General features: G+C 30.5%; 1 protein-coding gene across 4 annotated transcripts in view; it reads right to left on the minus strand.

Annotated features, from left to right (window-relative positions):
* Positions 1–13359, minus strand: part of LOC115891350 (tachykinin-like peptides receptor 99D) — a 181843-nt gene extending 168484 nt beyond the window's left edge. For all 4 annotated transcript variants that reach the window (XR_004051822.1, XR_004051821.1, XR_004051820.1 and 1 more), the window contains exon 1: positions 13137–13359. The gene's annotated coding sequence lies outside the window, so the exon portion shown is untranslated. The remainder of the gene's footprint in view (positions 1–13136) is intronic.
* Positions 13360–17098: the final 3739 nt, after the last annotated feature.

Below are 17098 nucleotides of genomic sequence, written 5' to 3' on the forward strand. Positions count from 1 at the left end.
CAAACATCGACAAAATATTCCTGATGTTTGGACTAAATTTTCTCGAAAATAAAGACATAATTTAAAATTACGTTACAATACGGAAATAGATTGAAGTTTTGTGATTACAGTAATATATAATTTATATGGTTTTGTAACAAATTGCTCGCTATAGTATGGCAAACGCTGAAGCTCTGCAAATCTTAATCAAGCCTTAATCAAGCACGTGTGTTTGGAATTTTGGGCGTGGCTTAACACGACAGGATCGGGCTAAGCCTTAGGCAGAGTTCTGAAATTTAATATACAGGGTGGTCCGAACTGTAATCCGGAAACTTCGGCAGCATATTTTACTGATAAAAATAAGTAAAAAAGTTTATATAAATGTATGTCCTAAAATGCTTAGTTTCAGAGATACAGGGTGTAAAAGTTTCATTTCTATTTCAATTTTTTCCAAATAATTTCTGAAGTAACGTCAATATTTGGATAAAAATTGGTGTCTGGGAGTTTTTTTATTTTGATGTCAATATGACTCCTACTTGTAGAGGGCGCCACCTACATATTTTTAACTGTTTTGAAGCTTAATCACTTTTTGTCTGTACCTATATAAAACTACCGAGCGAAAAACAGAAATAATAAATTTGGGAAACTTTAAATTTTTTAAATTAATCATAATTTTTTCTGCAAAAAATGATGATAAAACAGTTTCTGTTGAACTTTTGGCACAAAAACATTTCAAATTTATGATTTTAGTCTAATAACTATTTAGTCAACAGCGATTTTTACTAAGAGACCTTTTTTACGTAAAAAACGTCGTAAATGTATATTTTAAACTCACTAACTTTATACAGGTACGGACGAAAAGTTATTACTCTTCGAACCAGTTAAAAAATATGTAGGTGACGCCCTCTAGTAGTACGAGTCATATTGACATCAAAATCAACCTAACCCACCGAAGTTAGATGCACTATTTTTTTGACACTCTGTATAAAGAAATCCAATGTCAAAATTATTAATAACCCATTATAATAACGCGAAAATAGGCATTTTAAGGCGTGTAAAAATGAGGCGCGACATTACTGAAGCCGATTAGATTAATTTTTCGAAAAAAAAGCCTCTTTGTAGCGCGAGATCAAAGTAAAAATGTGTCGAAAAGCAATTTCGATTCGCGATTGATACGTCAATCGATCCGGCGTAAATACAAGAAGCGATATGCACGCGTTCGGGCGACTTGGGCTCTCTTTTGTTTCTTTTTGTCGACAACATCAAACACCGCGTTAATTAACTTTGAATGGGCACCAGGTGGCGCGAAAACTACGGCTTTATACAGTAGCATAAAAAAGTTAATTAAAAGCGAACTATACGCTTCTTTCTAAAGCGCCGCAGTCGCCGTTGCTGAATTGATGTTTTTGACGGTTCATCATAATAATAAATTCATATTTCAGGCTTGTGTTAATAGGGAATTGATCGAGAAATATCTGAATTTAATCACAGGTGACGTTAAAAATGTTTATACAAGATTGTGAGTTTGAGTCTCCTGCCCCTCAGTAGAGAATCTTAAGGTACGTTTACATCTGATACTTATTGCCTGATATTTATGTCAGATAGACATTTTTGCTAATGTAAACACCCAAAAATTTATATCTGATATATATGTATTTGTCATCAGCGATTTATATCGACATTTATGTAGACGTAAGACGTAAGTGTAAACAGTTGGATGAGGAAAGTTCTGACTTGTCTGAAATAAATTGCATTAGTTAAATAGCCGTCTACTTTTTGAGAGAGTGTCGGGAAATAATTTCGTAGTTAAAACAATGGGTGTTAACAAGGAATGGGTGAAAAGTGAAGTTATGGACTTGACTGATATGTACCACAATAAACCCGAGCTTTGGGATGTGAAAAGTAAAATTTACAGAGATAGGTTTACAGAGATAGGATTTACAGAGATAGGATTTACAGAGATTTACGATGCTAAAAACCTCAATGTTACAGCAAGTCACTCTTGAACAGTGATGGCTCTTCTAAATTTGGTATTTTGTTTGTACATAAGGAGCTCTATTTTACTGGCCAAGTTTTGAAAGTCGCAGGGTTTCATTCGTAAAAAAATTGAGAATTGTGCTGGATCTTCAGCACTAAGTTCACGCATTAATTGTGTATAAGCACCTTGTTCCTCACGTCGCAAAATCCAGTCTCGAACCCACACAGAACGTTTTTTCTTATTACGCTTCAGAGTAAAGTAATAATTGCTGCAGCTTTTCATTTCGATAACTTCATCTCTGTTCATATAGCTATTGGATACTGGCTTTGAGACATATTTCGCGAAAATGAAATGTAAACAGTCTGTGAGATATGTCAGACACTAGACACTTATGTCCTGATTTTGGCTTTAGACATATCTCGCGTAAATAAATTACAAGTAATTTCTATACAGTGTAAACAGTCTGTGAGACATTATGTCAGACAATAGACACTTATATCCTGATAAAAATATCAGATGTAAACGTACCTTTAACTAATAATGATTTTTCTATGGTGTTTTATCGTTGAAAGAGACATATGTAACCTTATACAGGGTGGTCCGAACTGTATTCCGGAAACTTCGGCTACATATTCTGCAGATAAAAATGAGTAAAAAAGTTCGTATAAATGTATGTCCTAAAATGCTTAGTTTCGGAGATACAGGGTGTAGAAGTTTCATTTTTATTTCGATTTTTTCCAAATAATTTCTGAAGTAACGTCAATATTTGGATGAAAATTGGTGTCTGGAAGTTTTTTGACATGAGAAATTTGATTTTTATGTCAATATGATTCTTATATGTAGGGGGCGCCACCTACATGTGTTTTAACTGTATTGAAGAGTAATAATTTTTCATCCTTACCTGTATAAAATTACTGAGTGAATAAATATACATTTCCGTGTCTTTTAAATGCTACGAGCAACTGTTCTCAAGATATTTAGAATAGAATTAACCAATACATGTCATTATTGACAAAAAATAAACATGTTGAGTAGAAAGTTATTCGACTGAATTGATAAATTTGGGAACCTTTTATTTTTTTAAATTAATCATAAATTTTTCTTCGAAAAAATAACAATAAAACAGTTTCTGTTGAAGTTTTAGAACAAAAACATTTCAACATAATATTTAATTTTCGTCAATAATGATAAGTATTGATAATTTCGGTTCCAAATATCTCGAGAACCATTACTTGCAGCGATTTTTACCAAGAGACCTTTTTTACCTAAAAAACGTCGTAAATGTATATTTTTTTACTCAATAGTTTTATACAGGTACGGACGAAAAGTTATTACTATTCAAACCAGTTAAAAAATATGTAGGTGGCGCCCTCTACAAGTAGGAGTCATATTGGCATCAAAATTAAATTTCTCATGTCAAAAAACTCCCAGACACCAATTTTCATCCAAATATTGACGTTACTTTCGAAATTATTTGGAAAAAATCGAAATAAAAAGGAACTTTTTTTATCTGCAGAATATGCTGCCGAAGTTTCTGGAATACATTTTGTACCACCCTGTATAATATACCTGAAATACTTTAAATACAAAAAGTAGTTTTTTAATTCTCCATTTAATAAAAAAAAATAATGTACAGGGTGTTCCATTAAAAAAAACGAAGAAAAATTATTGTGTATTTTAGAAAGTTTGGCGTGGAATTTTGAACACCCTGTATGATTTAAGATTACGATATTTAAAATAAAGTAAGTAAATACCAATTATTATAGTAAGTATCTAACATAGTTTTGATTCCACGACAACTTATATTTTTAATATTTTTTTTTAAAAAAAGGCTGAAAGATATTTTTTTTTCTTTATTTATTTCTATCTCTGAAATTATAAAATCAAATTTAATATCTTAGGGTTACGTAAAGTGATCTGAAAGGAAGCCAAAAATGCAATAATATACAGGGTGTTCCATTAAAAAAAAAATATCCAGGTCCACACACACTTTTTTGAGCCACCCTACAGAAGTTAAAATATTTTCCAGAAATACATCCTAGTACATACTTTAGATTTACACTTAAACAAATGATGGCATAATGTATGACATCACACTGTATGTCTCCATAAAAACTAAACTTTCTGAAACCTTTTAATAACAAACAAAATAGGTATTTTTTTTATACAAAACGAATTCACTAGCGATGAAATCTACGGGAGACGATAATGCAATTTTATCGTCATGTATAAAACAATATTTTTTTTTATAGCCAGTTACGTTTTAAAAAATATTCAGAAATTATTATTTCAAGGAATTTATTACGAGTAGAAAAAATATTGTGCTGGGTTGGCTTTGGTTTCTATGTCATTTGACAAATAAGTAAAGCTGTCTCTTTAGTTGACAGTTTTGAGTCAATACTTTTTAATTCTCTTTCGTGTCGACTGCTCATTGAATTCGAGCCGGAAATGGCTCGAAATAAGTAAATTACCAACAGATATTCAGGCTGAGGCGACAAACGCCATATCCAAACTATTTCCATATAAATCCCGAATAACTTATGAAAAGGAATACAAAAATTTTCAAAAATGGAAACAATTAAAAAACGTGCGAGAAGAAATAAAATTTTTAACCTATCCTCGCTATTAAAGTATCATTTAATCTACCCTTTGCGGTTAAAGTACTATTTTATCTACTATTTTTGATAGATATAAGGCAATTTTAACAGTTACTATGGAAAAAGTATAAAAAAGCAATTTTTCGAACTATAGATAAGTTCCATTTTGCCGAAGCCATCGAAACTTATCGGTAAAATATTTTTTCGAGGAAAAATTTTTAGAAAGTTTGGCGGGTTTAAAAATGGAAAAGTTTTTCCAGGTGTAGCGCCATTCTACAAAATTTCCTCTCTTCAATTTTTAATTTTATTCTCGATCTCGGCGATTATTACGATTCCTTTTTTTATTTTCTGGCTTCTTGAAAAAAAATGGACAAATAAAAATCTCTTTCTGAAGTCTGGGAAAAATGTAAATCGAGGTGGAAATAACGAATTTATTAATTTAGAGTAGAGATGTGGATGTGTATCGATATTTTATATATCGATATTTAAAAATATATCGATATAGTTTCTTTATATAATTTTCGGTCAGTTAATACCACTCCAGTCATGATGTACGACTTGAAAACAAATTGTATGAATATCCAATCCTTACTGTACAGGGTGGACCAAATTGGACGCTTTTAAAGGGAAACACCCTTTTCTATAGGAGATAGACGAAAACTAATATTGATGTCTGGAGCTCAATTTTTATCAAAAACATGATGGTGAAAACCGCACATCGATATCTGTTCCTGTTTCGGAATTACGGGGTGTTTTTCAAATATGTGCATTTTTAACAAATCGCTGTAACTTTTTTGCTATGGAAAATTTTGTAGTTTTACGAAAACATTTCCAAAGCACCTTTTTACGTAGAATTTAATGGTTTTAGTATAATTTTTTGGAAATTAATAATTTATTTAATAATTATCAACAGAAAATTTGATTTTTTATATATCCCTGTATATTTTTAATTCATTGAAAAGAATTTAAAATTACCTTCCCAAAAATATAGCATACTTGATATTTTCTCAATTCCTCTTCGAGATATAGAATTTTTAAAAATTTGCCCACTTTGAATAAGTAGGCTTTGAACGGCGCCGGCTGTAATGCAAAAAAATTCTAGCCGTGAGCAGCAAATAAAACGAAAATAATATTTGCAATGAGAAATGCAGAATTTTGTAACAATTTAAACTATATTTTACAACATCAACACATTTAAATTATATCTAATAACAATAAAAATTAATAGCAAACCAAGACATGAGATTTTGCTACAGGTGTTCGACATATCGACCGTCTTCTGTTATAGACAGACGGGGCCGTTTTTGAACATTTCTCGCGGAATTCATTAACTCAGTGGGGGTGAAAGACACCCTCGCATAACCTCTAGGTACTTCTAATTCTTATCTAGATTATACAGGAAATTTAAAAATAAGAACCCTTATTCTTTCGCAAAGATAAAAATCCATAGGCAGTAAGTCCGGCAGCCTCGACGGCGAACGGCTAGGATCTTGGTTAGTTAATCAATTATTCTCGAAATTGGCTGCAAAAGTTAGCTGATAACTTCAGAATTCTGAGGCGGTGCCTCGTCTTGCTGAAAAAATATGTTTTTGAGTTCCATTAGAGGCAGATCATCAATAAGGGGTCCAAATACTACTAGTTAAAGTGGCTAACTTTTAAAAATTCAGTATTTCGAAGGGGACTATAACAAAATATCAAGTGTGCTGTATTTTTGGAAAGGTAATTTTAAGTTCTTTTCACTTAATTAAAAATACACAGGGTGTCCGGAAAAAAATCAGTTTTTCTGTTTATAACTCTTAAATTATTAATTTTAAAAAAATTATATTTAAACCATTAAATTCTACAAAGATGCTTTGGAAATGTTGTTTTTATAAAAATACAAAATGTTCCATAGCAAAAAAGTTACAGCGATTTGTTAAAAATTCACATTTTTGAAAAACACCCTGTAACTCATGTGCGGTTTTCACCATCATGTTTTTGATAAAAATTGAGCTTCAGACGCCTATTAGTTTTTATCTATCTCCTATAGGAAAGGGTTTTTTCTTTAAAAGCGTCGAATTTCATCTACCCTAGTACATATCGATATATTTGATACATCCCTAATTTAAACCAGCTTATTCTGTGTGTAAAAATGTAAAACGCTGAAGTGTCGTCGACAGAATTATGAAATTCAAATTAAAACTCGAAAAAAAATTATACAAGACGTTACAAAAGAAGTGATTTTTTTTTAAAAAGCTTTGGAAGTTTTTTATCAGCTTTTCTCAAGTCCATACAAAGCTGTTGCGACAGTAATAAGCACACTGAAAGTTTGTAAAAAGATTAGAAGCTGTTTTTTTTATCTCTTTCAAGTTATTTCGAGCTTAGGTATCGGAAAATTGTTAGAAAAAAATATAAAATTTATTTTAAAATATATTTTTTGCTGTTTTTGTAGGCTTTAGTAGGCTTTTCAGTTCTTCTTGCAAAGCTCTCCGGGGATTAGTGATCAGACAAAGTTTGAAATAGGATTAAAATTAAAATTATTTGAAGCCGTTAATGAGCAAATTTGCGTTGATTTTTTTTCTAAATTTAGTACCTCGTTTTAATTTGTTGAGAATTGTTTGGATAGTATATAGGGTGTTCCTTAATAACATAGTCGGTTAGATGTAAGTCCTGTGAAATTTCTTCGAGTGTTTGTCGAAGTCATGATCTACTGTCAATTCATTGTCAAAAAATTATGTAATAAACATAATTTTAGCAAAGTTTACGGAATAAAATATAAGTTCGGTCACTTAGCATCGGCACTTTGAAAATCGCGTATCAAAAGCCAGAAGCCGCCTCGGCCGATACGCCGGATTTCGATGAAAGCAGGAGTGGAAGCCGGGGTAAATAGAAGCCGCATTTTTACCGATCGCAATATGCGACAAGGTGCAGGGGAATGTGGGGTATTTCAAAAATACCTAATAGTAAATCTACAAAAGAAAAAATATACTATCAGTTTATTGGTGTATTACATATAAATATTTAGACATGGCAAGATAAAAAAGATATAGCAAAAATAAAATAAATTTTAAAAACAAACACAAAAAATAAAGCTACATAATATCAACAGTAAATAATGTAAAAGTATATTACGTAACGAGTGTTTTGGAAAAAATAATATTACGCACGAGTGCAGTATTCCATGAATGCGTAATATGGTTTTCCAACACGAATTACGTACACTATAAAATTCAAAGCTGAAACTATTAAATGTCAACAACTTTTGACGTTTAAATGGTATCCTCGGTATTTTTTTACGTTATTCGATAGAAAATGATACTCTGAGTAGAAAGACATATCATATGTCAGCTTTTAACAGTTTCACATATGATTTATTTGAAAGTGTAACACGCGGTTTATAACGACAATTTGACTCGAAATACCAAGTGTGTGGCATGAAATTATTCGTAAAAAAATACTTTTTCCAAATATACTAATGAGCCACCCTCTTTCAATTTGAAAAAAAATAAGATATGGTTAAAAATACCATTTGGGCATCTTTTAACCGGCCAAGACAAGACATAGAAAACATTAGACGATCAAATCTATTTTTCCCAGGACTCCTTGATTAAAGTTTTGTTTTTAAAAGAGCTATGACACTCAATATTGAAGTTTTAAAAGATTTTTTTAAGCTAGAATGCCAAAAGTTGACATATGATATGTCATTTTATTCAGAGTGTCATGTTTTATCGAATAAAGTAGAAAAATGCCGAGGTTTCCGTTTAAAAATCAAAAGTTGTAGTCATTTTTGGTGAAACCGGAAGGGACCGAAAAAAATTGAAAACGTTAATCAATCCTAATTTAGGTCATATACTAACACACCAAATCTCGTTTTTTTATCTGAAAAAATAAAAAAGTTATAGGGGATAAGCCACTTTTGAGACACACCCAGTATATGATTTTTCGTGTAAAAAAAATAAAGTGTTCTTGAATAATTCTAATTAGATATTTTAAATAATTTTTTTTCCAGTGGCGAATTTTCCAAAACTCAATATTATTTTTAAGAAATAATAAAAATAATTATGCTTTTTTTTATAATAAACTAATAAATAATTAACTAAGGCTAATGTGATCAGTAACATTTTGCAATGAAAATTAAATATTTACTTGAAAAATAATTCCATATGCATGCGAGACCACTCTGTAATAACGCCAAAATCAGAGTAATACGCCGAACGTGATCCGCCGTGTACGCTGGGTCCAAAGTCCACACACCAGTAATACACTGGGAAACACGTGCGTGAAGCGGCTTTTGATACCTGCCGCCGGCACAAGTGACGGAACTTATATTTTATTCTGTAAACTTTGATTTTAGTAAGACTCAAATTGAAAAATGATTTCTAAGTCTACCATGACGTCGTTTTTTTTATCGAATCATGTTAAATGGGCAGTTATAATTGTATAATTAACACACCCTGTAGAAATCTTATACTTTATATTCATCAGCACTTATGTTCATATTTAAGCCGCTGCACGACGCAGGCACAGGGTTCCTTCAGAATCCATCAACGCGTATTGTACTCCCGCTTGTTTAATAAATGTTTTTAAAAACATCTCCACAAAAACCTCAAAATTAACTGGGCTTCTGTTTTTCCTAATAGAGATAATGAATAATAACAGGCATATCGTATGATATTGTTAAATTTCTGTTGACTCTCTGTAAATAATAAAAAAATTAAATAATCTTTATTGGAGTAATTCAATCAGCTAGTATGGTTGTTGTACAATAAAAATATAGATATAGCCCACATATGCACAACAATTTATTAGCATTACACCGGATATCGTGACTAGATGCTATTACTAAACTACTGATATAAATAAAATTAATATACTCTTTAACAATAAATAAATAATTGTATTCTACAATTTTTATATTTTTTTTTTAGAAACCAGGGGTTCAAAAAATTACATTTTCAAAATATACATAAAATTCTCTGTATGTACTGAAATTTTAAGATTTTCTGTCTATATCTAGTATCTTTCCAGTTGATTTAAAAAAATCGGCGCCGGGAGGCACGTATAGCCGCCCATACTAAAATATGTTAATATCTCGAAAACTTCGACTTTGACTGATTTTGATGTTATTACAAATTTTGTTGCAAATATTGTTCCTAATCTTAAATTGAAAACCGCGTTTCGCTAGCTACTGTAATTTTAGAGTTACGATTTTTTAAAATTTTTAACCCCTTCCCATACCCCCTTACCAACCCCCCACCCCCACCAAAAACTAATGGCCAGATTCTCGGGTGCCATAGTATTTTTGTGCCAAATTTGGTTTAAATCGGTTTAGCGGTTTTTGAGTTATCGTGTTACAGACGGACGGACAGACAGACAGAAAGACACCATGAAAATATTTTGTATTTAGGTAATTTATGACCCAAATAATTCATTTTGAGTGAAATAAAAAAAACTTTTATTTTGCCCATCTTAATATAATAAATAAATAAAAAAAAATAATAAAAAATACGTCATTTCCCAGCCAACTGGACGCCGTTTTTTCTCGATCATACGGTATATTCATGAACGATTTGGGATAAAACTACTGTTATTAACTAATTAGAACCTGTAAATTAAGAAAGAATATCTTGTTTTGGTCTAACGAGTACCGTACTAAATACAAAAAAAGATTAGATAAAAATGCGTACTAATATTATCAAAAAGCGTTTCATCTTTCATCCTATACAATAAAAAAGCGAATTAACTTTTTGATGCCTATTTTTTATCGCGGTCTGTATTGTCGAGCACATGGCATAAAAATGTTAATATCCCCTGTTTTTATTGACAGGAAATTCATATATGAAATTCGTATATATGCATATAAAACTTGCTGTAAAGTGTCTCTAATAGAAATTTAATAGAATTTTTCTATTTTTTTCAGGTTATTCGGGATTTTTGCCTCCATTTCTCAATGTAAGTATTCTCTATAATTTATTTTGTCATTTAAAAAATAATCTAAAATTTGTAAAACGGCAATTTTTTTTTGTAAATAAACAATACAAAAAAAAAGAATCACAATATATAGAAAATTGTACCGTATGTACGCAAAAAACGGCTTTGAAGACACCATTTAAAAATAATTTTTACTAAATATAAATCAATCAAAACCTTCTTAAGGCCAACTGGCACTAAGCGCCATTAGGAAATAAAAAAGACTACGGGCCAAGAATAAATAACGCCTAGAACTTGACCTCGCCAAAATTCATCAATTGTCATTTTCCCCAGCCGACTTTGACGGCGTTTTTTTTTCGTTCGTATGGTCGTAATTTTTTCTTCCTATTTTCTGAACATTGTATGAAAAAAAATAGAGGAAATGTGTCAAACAACTCAAAAAAATACCTGCTCTAGAAGATGTGATATTTACTAATTAAGATAAAACTTTTTTTCATATATTTTCTCTAGGAAGTTTCAAAAAAAATAAGCAAAACTTTAGAAACTATGAGGGGAACTAAAAGAGCACAGAATATAGGAGATACAGTCAAAAAACTTACAAACTAATATAAACTTTTTTAACAAACTTTGATGCAGAGAAAAGTTGGAAAAGAAACGTCGAAAACAACTCAAAAAATGTCGAACATTATTATTTAAAATTAACTAATTAATATGAGACATATAATAATTTCCTTAAAAAATAATAATAATAAATTGTAGTATATTCCGAGTTCTTTTCGCGAAAAAAAATTTGAAAATTATTGTTTTTTTTTGTTTTTTGTTAAAAAACATAAATTAATGATAATAATTAATAGATTAAATTTACAAGAAAGAAAATCCAGAAAAAATCCAGTGGTTCTCAAAATTTTGCAAAAAATCATTTTTTTTGGAAATTTTCAAAGTAAAATTAAAACTCGGTTATATTTTGGATTTTTTTGAAAAAATCCAGAAAAAATCCAGTGGTTCTCAAAATTTTGCAAAAAATCATTTTTTGGAAATTTTCAAAGTAAAATTAAAACTGGGTTATATTTTGGATTTTTTTGAAAAACGATAAAGAGAAAATATGTTTCTTTTATACCGTGATCTACCAGCCCTGAAAATATTTGCACTTACTTAAGACTCACCCTGTATATTTTTATAAATAAACTAAAATATAATTGACTTTTTTGAAAAATGTTTCATATCTTTAAAAAAAATGGTGGTATTTTTTTTTTTTAATTTTTCTTTTAAACGAAAAAATATGTAGTAGATTAAATTTACAAGAAAGAAAATCCAGAAAAAATCCAGTGGTTCTCAAAATTTTGCAAAAAATCATTTTTTTGGAAATTTTCAAAGTAAAATTAAAACTCGGTTATATTTTGGATTTTTTTGAAAAATGATAAAGAGAAAATATGTCTCTTTTACCGTGATCTACCAGCCCTGAAAATATTTGCACTTATTTAAGACTCGCCCTGTATATTCTTATAAATAAACTAAAATATAATTGACTTTTTTAAAAATGTTTCATATCTTTAAAAAAAATGGTGGTAATTTTTTTTTTAATTTTTCTTTTACACGAAAAAATATGTAGTAGATTAAATTTACAAGAAAGAAAATCCAGTGGTTCTCAAAATTTTGCAAAAAATCATTTTTTTGGAAATTTTCAAAGCAAAATTAATACTCGGTTATATTTTGGATTTTTTTGAAAAACGATAAAGAGAAAATATGTCTCTTTTATACCGTGATCTACCAGCCCTGAAAATATTTGCACTTACTTAAGACTCACCCTGTATATTTTTATAAATAAACTAAAATATAATTGACTTTTTTGAAAAATGTTTCATATCTTTAAAAAAAAATGGTGGTAATTTTTTTTTAATTTTTCTTTTACACGAAAAAATATGTAGTAGATTAAATTTACAAGAAAGAAAATCCAGAAAAAATCCAGTGGTTCTCAGAATTTTGCAAAAAATCATTTTTTTGGAAACTTTCAAAGTAAAATTAAAACTCGGTTATATTTTGGATTTTTTTGAAAAACGATAAAGAGGAAATATGTCTCTTTTACCGTGATCTACCAGCCCTGAAAATGTTTGCACTTATTTAAGACTCGCCCTGTATATTTTTATAAATAAACTAAAATATAATTGACTTTTTTGAAAACTGTTTCATATCTTTAAAAAAAAATGGTGGTAATTTTTTTTTTAATTTTTCTTTTACACGAAAAAATATGTAGTAGATTAAATTTACAAGAAAGAAAATCCAGTGGTTCTCAAAATTTTGCAAAAAATCATTTTTTTGGAAATTTTCAAAGTAAAATTAAAACTCGGTTATATTTTGGATTTTTTTGAAAAACGATAAAGAGAAAATATGTCTCTTTTACCGTGATCTACCAGCCCTGAAAATATTTGCACTTATTTAAGACTCGCCCTGTATATTTTTATAAATAAACTAAAATATAATTGACTTTTTTGAAAAATGTTTCATATCTTTAAAAAAAAATGGTGGTAATTTTTTTTTAATTTTTCTTTTACACGAAAAAAAATGTCTTTGTTCTACCCTAAATAGTTCTATATTGGTTTAAAAAAAATATTGGAAAAGGGTATAAAAAAGAGAACATAGAAAAAATAATTAACAATACTTAACAACAAACTTACCAAAAAACTTTAGTCAGTCTTCTAGACGAATATAACAATTGTTGTCAACCAAAAACTCCACACTTTTATTCAGTTTCCAACCATCCCGCGTTCATTTCCGCAGTTCATCGCAAAGAAAACTCGGAAAATCATCGGAAAAACTTCGGAAAATGCGTCTTTTTCCCGACTGTCAATTGACAGACAGTTTCGCTAAGTTGGCGCGCGAAGAACTGAACGTTTTAGAGCGAAAACGCGCACTCGGCTCCAGTGAAATCGCGCCGCACGCAAGCACATCGCATTTCGCGAAAATTATCGCTATTTCCCGTGGAAAAGGGGGCGTTTTGGGCCCCCTAGGGTTCCGCTGGTGCACCGGAAAGCCCTATGTTGCACATACACGTTTTTAATTAGTTTAAAACAGAAGAATAGAGGCGTAAAAAGAGAGGTTTTACATAAAAAGGTTTGGCGGGGTTGCGGAAAGTTTGTTAATGTTTATTTTTAGTTACCATGTGATATTAATTTTCTTCTTTTAACATTGAAAAAATTAATTTGTCAATTTAATAACAATATTGATGGTTATTTTTTTCCACAGATTACTGTAGTAAATTTAATAGTAAGTAGCAACTGTTAAAATTGCCTTTTATCTATCAAAAATAGTAGATAAAATAGTACTTTAACAGCAAGGATAGGTTAAAACCTTTATTTCTTGACGCACGTTTTTTAGTTGCTTCCATTTTTGAAAATGTTTGTATTCCTTTTCATAAGTTATTCGGGATTTAAATGGTAAGTAGTATGGATATGGCCTCAACCTGAATATCTCTTGGTAATTTACTTATTTCGTTTTGAGCCATTTCTGGCTCCAATTCAATCAGAAATCGACACGAAAGAGAATTAAAAAATATTGACTCAAAACTGACAACTAAAGAGACAGCTTTATTTATTGGCTGTACTTAAACTGCCGTTAAAGGGTAGCCTACTGAAATGCCGTTAATAGGTATGACGTCGTTGATGTGACGCGCTTGACGGCTTTTTAATGCTTTGGTTAAAATGCCTTTAGAGCATTTTAAGGTCTACAGTTTCAAGAAATTTCCCATTTGTGATGTCTCTAATGATGTTACGATCCTTAACGAAGCAATTCAGGATTACATTTTGTTTTTCATGATAGGATTGTTTACCAAATGCCACAGTACATCTTTTCTTTTTCTTTGGTAGTCCTATGACTGTTAAGTCCTGTCCTTTTGGACGTCCTCGTTTTTTTTATTGAAACAGGCATCTTAATTGTTGTCAAAGCGAAATCATTGACTTCAACTATTTGATGGGACTGGTTGTTGACGTCATTTAAAACTGAATCACTAATATAGGAAAGTTGATGCGCTTCATCTCGTGTCATTTCCTCCTCTATAACCAGCTCGTTACAAAACTCAGGTGCTTCCACAGGTGACTGACCAAGATTTGATGTACTTCTATTATCTAATATGAGCGCTTCACTCATATTGTTTCTGTCTTGAAGGTCCGTCTCGTCACGAACCTCAGAGTGTTCCACAGAAGACTGATTTTTAATTTCAAATACAACTGCATCATCATAATTTATATATAGCATCTACTGCAAGAAATTCTGGAAAAGCCTTCATTGTACTTTTCATGGTTGGACTTTGAATGCAAAGTCCTCTGAAATTATTGTCTTCGTCTCGCAAAACAGCTACATCGGCACCTGAAAACAGAGTAGTTATTGGGACTAATAAGACGATAATAGAATATTTTAGTTTACCGTATTTAGCTTTAAGTATATTTAAGCAGCCATCTAAGTTTTCTTTTCTTGATTGATCGGATATCTTCATATTTGTTAAATCTTGTAAAGTAACAATTTTACCAGTACTTTCTTGAACTTTTTGCTGTATCATTTTTCTATTGGCCTTCATATTCAAATAATCCTTGACGCTTTCCTTCATGTTACTGGAAAGTTTTCTTTGGCTAGGGTTATGTGCATGTAGAACCTACAAAATATATCTTTTATGAATAAAATACTGTTCAAGCAAGAATTCTAAAAGCATACTATATGTCAACTAATCTGTAAACTTATCTTCGAAGTGAGTGCTTTTCCATCAGACGATGCTTTGAATCTTACATGTACTGGGCAATCTTCTTTAAATGTCCAAGGCTGTCGATTTTTTTTCCCACTGCCCTTAAACTTCTTTCCACCGTGATTACATGCATATAGAAGTTGATAATAAATCAAAGAGCTTTCTATTGGTCTCACAATTTTACTGCTTGCAATCGTGCGGGCATCTCGTTTCCAAAATGTTGTGTACGTATTTTCACCAAGTTCCTCAATCGCTTTCTTTGCGTCAGCGAATGAGCTGAACCTATCCTCAATTTTCAGCATGCTAATTTCAGTCATGAAAAATAATTCGGTACCTAACTAAGCTAAATGTTTATAGATAAATTAACAATCAGAAAACACTAACTGAAACACTTACTCCATCCTGAACCGGTAATATCCAGATGTACACCTTAATTAAAATCAACTTATAGCACTTAGCACAAATTGTAACTACAATAATAGTGCAAACGCGACGAAAAAAACATACCAAAAGGATGCCAAAAGGGCAACGGAAAACGGAACACAAATTGATTAACGGCATTTTAGTACGCGACCGTTCGACGGCATTTTAACCAAAGCATTAAAAAGCCGTAAGTTTGACATTTAATGTCTTTGACATTAAATGTCAAACAATCAGACAATTTATTTCCTTCTGTTATGAAACTCATGCATACGCTCCAGCAAAAAAAAATTACGCCACAGACAAAAGGAGATAATTAAAACAAAATAAATGCTTTAAAACGACTGTTACTTCACCTGGCAGGACGATTAGCTCGACTCCGACGAGCCCTTATCTGAAAAACTTTCGTTTTTGATTGAAATTTATGACGCGAACTTTTTACTACCACCGTTCTATAGTTGCTTCGACCGTTGTAATCTGTCACGGGGAAAGATTAATTTTACTGTGCTTCACTACTGTAGGGCTTTATCTCCCTTTAATTTGAATGGACTGACAATATAAATACGATTTCACAGTGCATTCTCTATTTTAATTTCGTACGTAGCGTCAGTTTTTTTTAATAAAAAAATCATTTTTCTGATTAGGATAATATTGTTGTTTAAGTGATAAAGCTTTACCGAAATCTTTCTATTTTTTATCTGTCAAAATTTGAACATATTATATGGCAGACGTTTATTTCAGTGATATAAATATCTGGCAATATTTTTTTATAAACCTGTCAAAAAAAAGCAGAAAAAAAGCAATAAATATCAATTTGGTTCTGTTTTACTTCCCGTCTCCCATCCTCTTTAGCTGAAATATATATGGGGTAAAAATAAGGTTATATTTCTAGGGACGTACTAATATATCGATAATTTAATATATCGTGTTAAAAAAATATCGATATTTTAGAACAATGTTTCCCTGTCAACGAACAAAAAAGAAGGGTGTATTTCTAGGGATGTGCTATTATATCGATAATGTAAAATTTCGATATTAAAAAAAATATATCGATATTTTAGAACAATGTTTCCTTGTGAACGAACAAAAAATAATGGTATATTTCTAGAGATGTGCTAATTTATCGATAATTTAAAATGTCGATATTAAAAAAAAATCGATATTTTAGAACAATGTTTCCCTGTCAACAAACAAAAAATAATGGTGTATTTCTAGGGATGTGCTAATTTATCGATAATTTAAATATCGATATTAAGAAAAATATCGATATCTTAGAACAATGTTTCCCTGTCAACAAACAAAAAAATAAATGTATATTTCTAGGGATGTGTCGATAATTTAAAATGTCGATATTGAAAAAATATCGATATTTTAGAACAATGTTTCCCTGTCAAAAAACAAAAAATAAGGGTATATTTCTAGGGATGCGCTCTAATAATAATATATCGATAATTTATAATGTCGATATTAAAAAAATCGATATTT

This window comes from Sitophilus oryzae, unplaced genomic scaffold (assembly GCF_002938485.1).
Source record: "Sitophilus oryzae breed Bouriz unplaced genomic scaffold, Soryzae_2.0 scaffold_1007_pilon_pilon, whole genome shotgun sequence".
Taxonomy (NCBI): Eukaryota; Metazoa; Arthropoda; class Insecta; order Coleoptera; family Curculionidae; genus Sitophilus; species Sitophilus oryzae.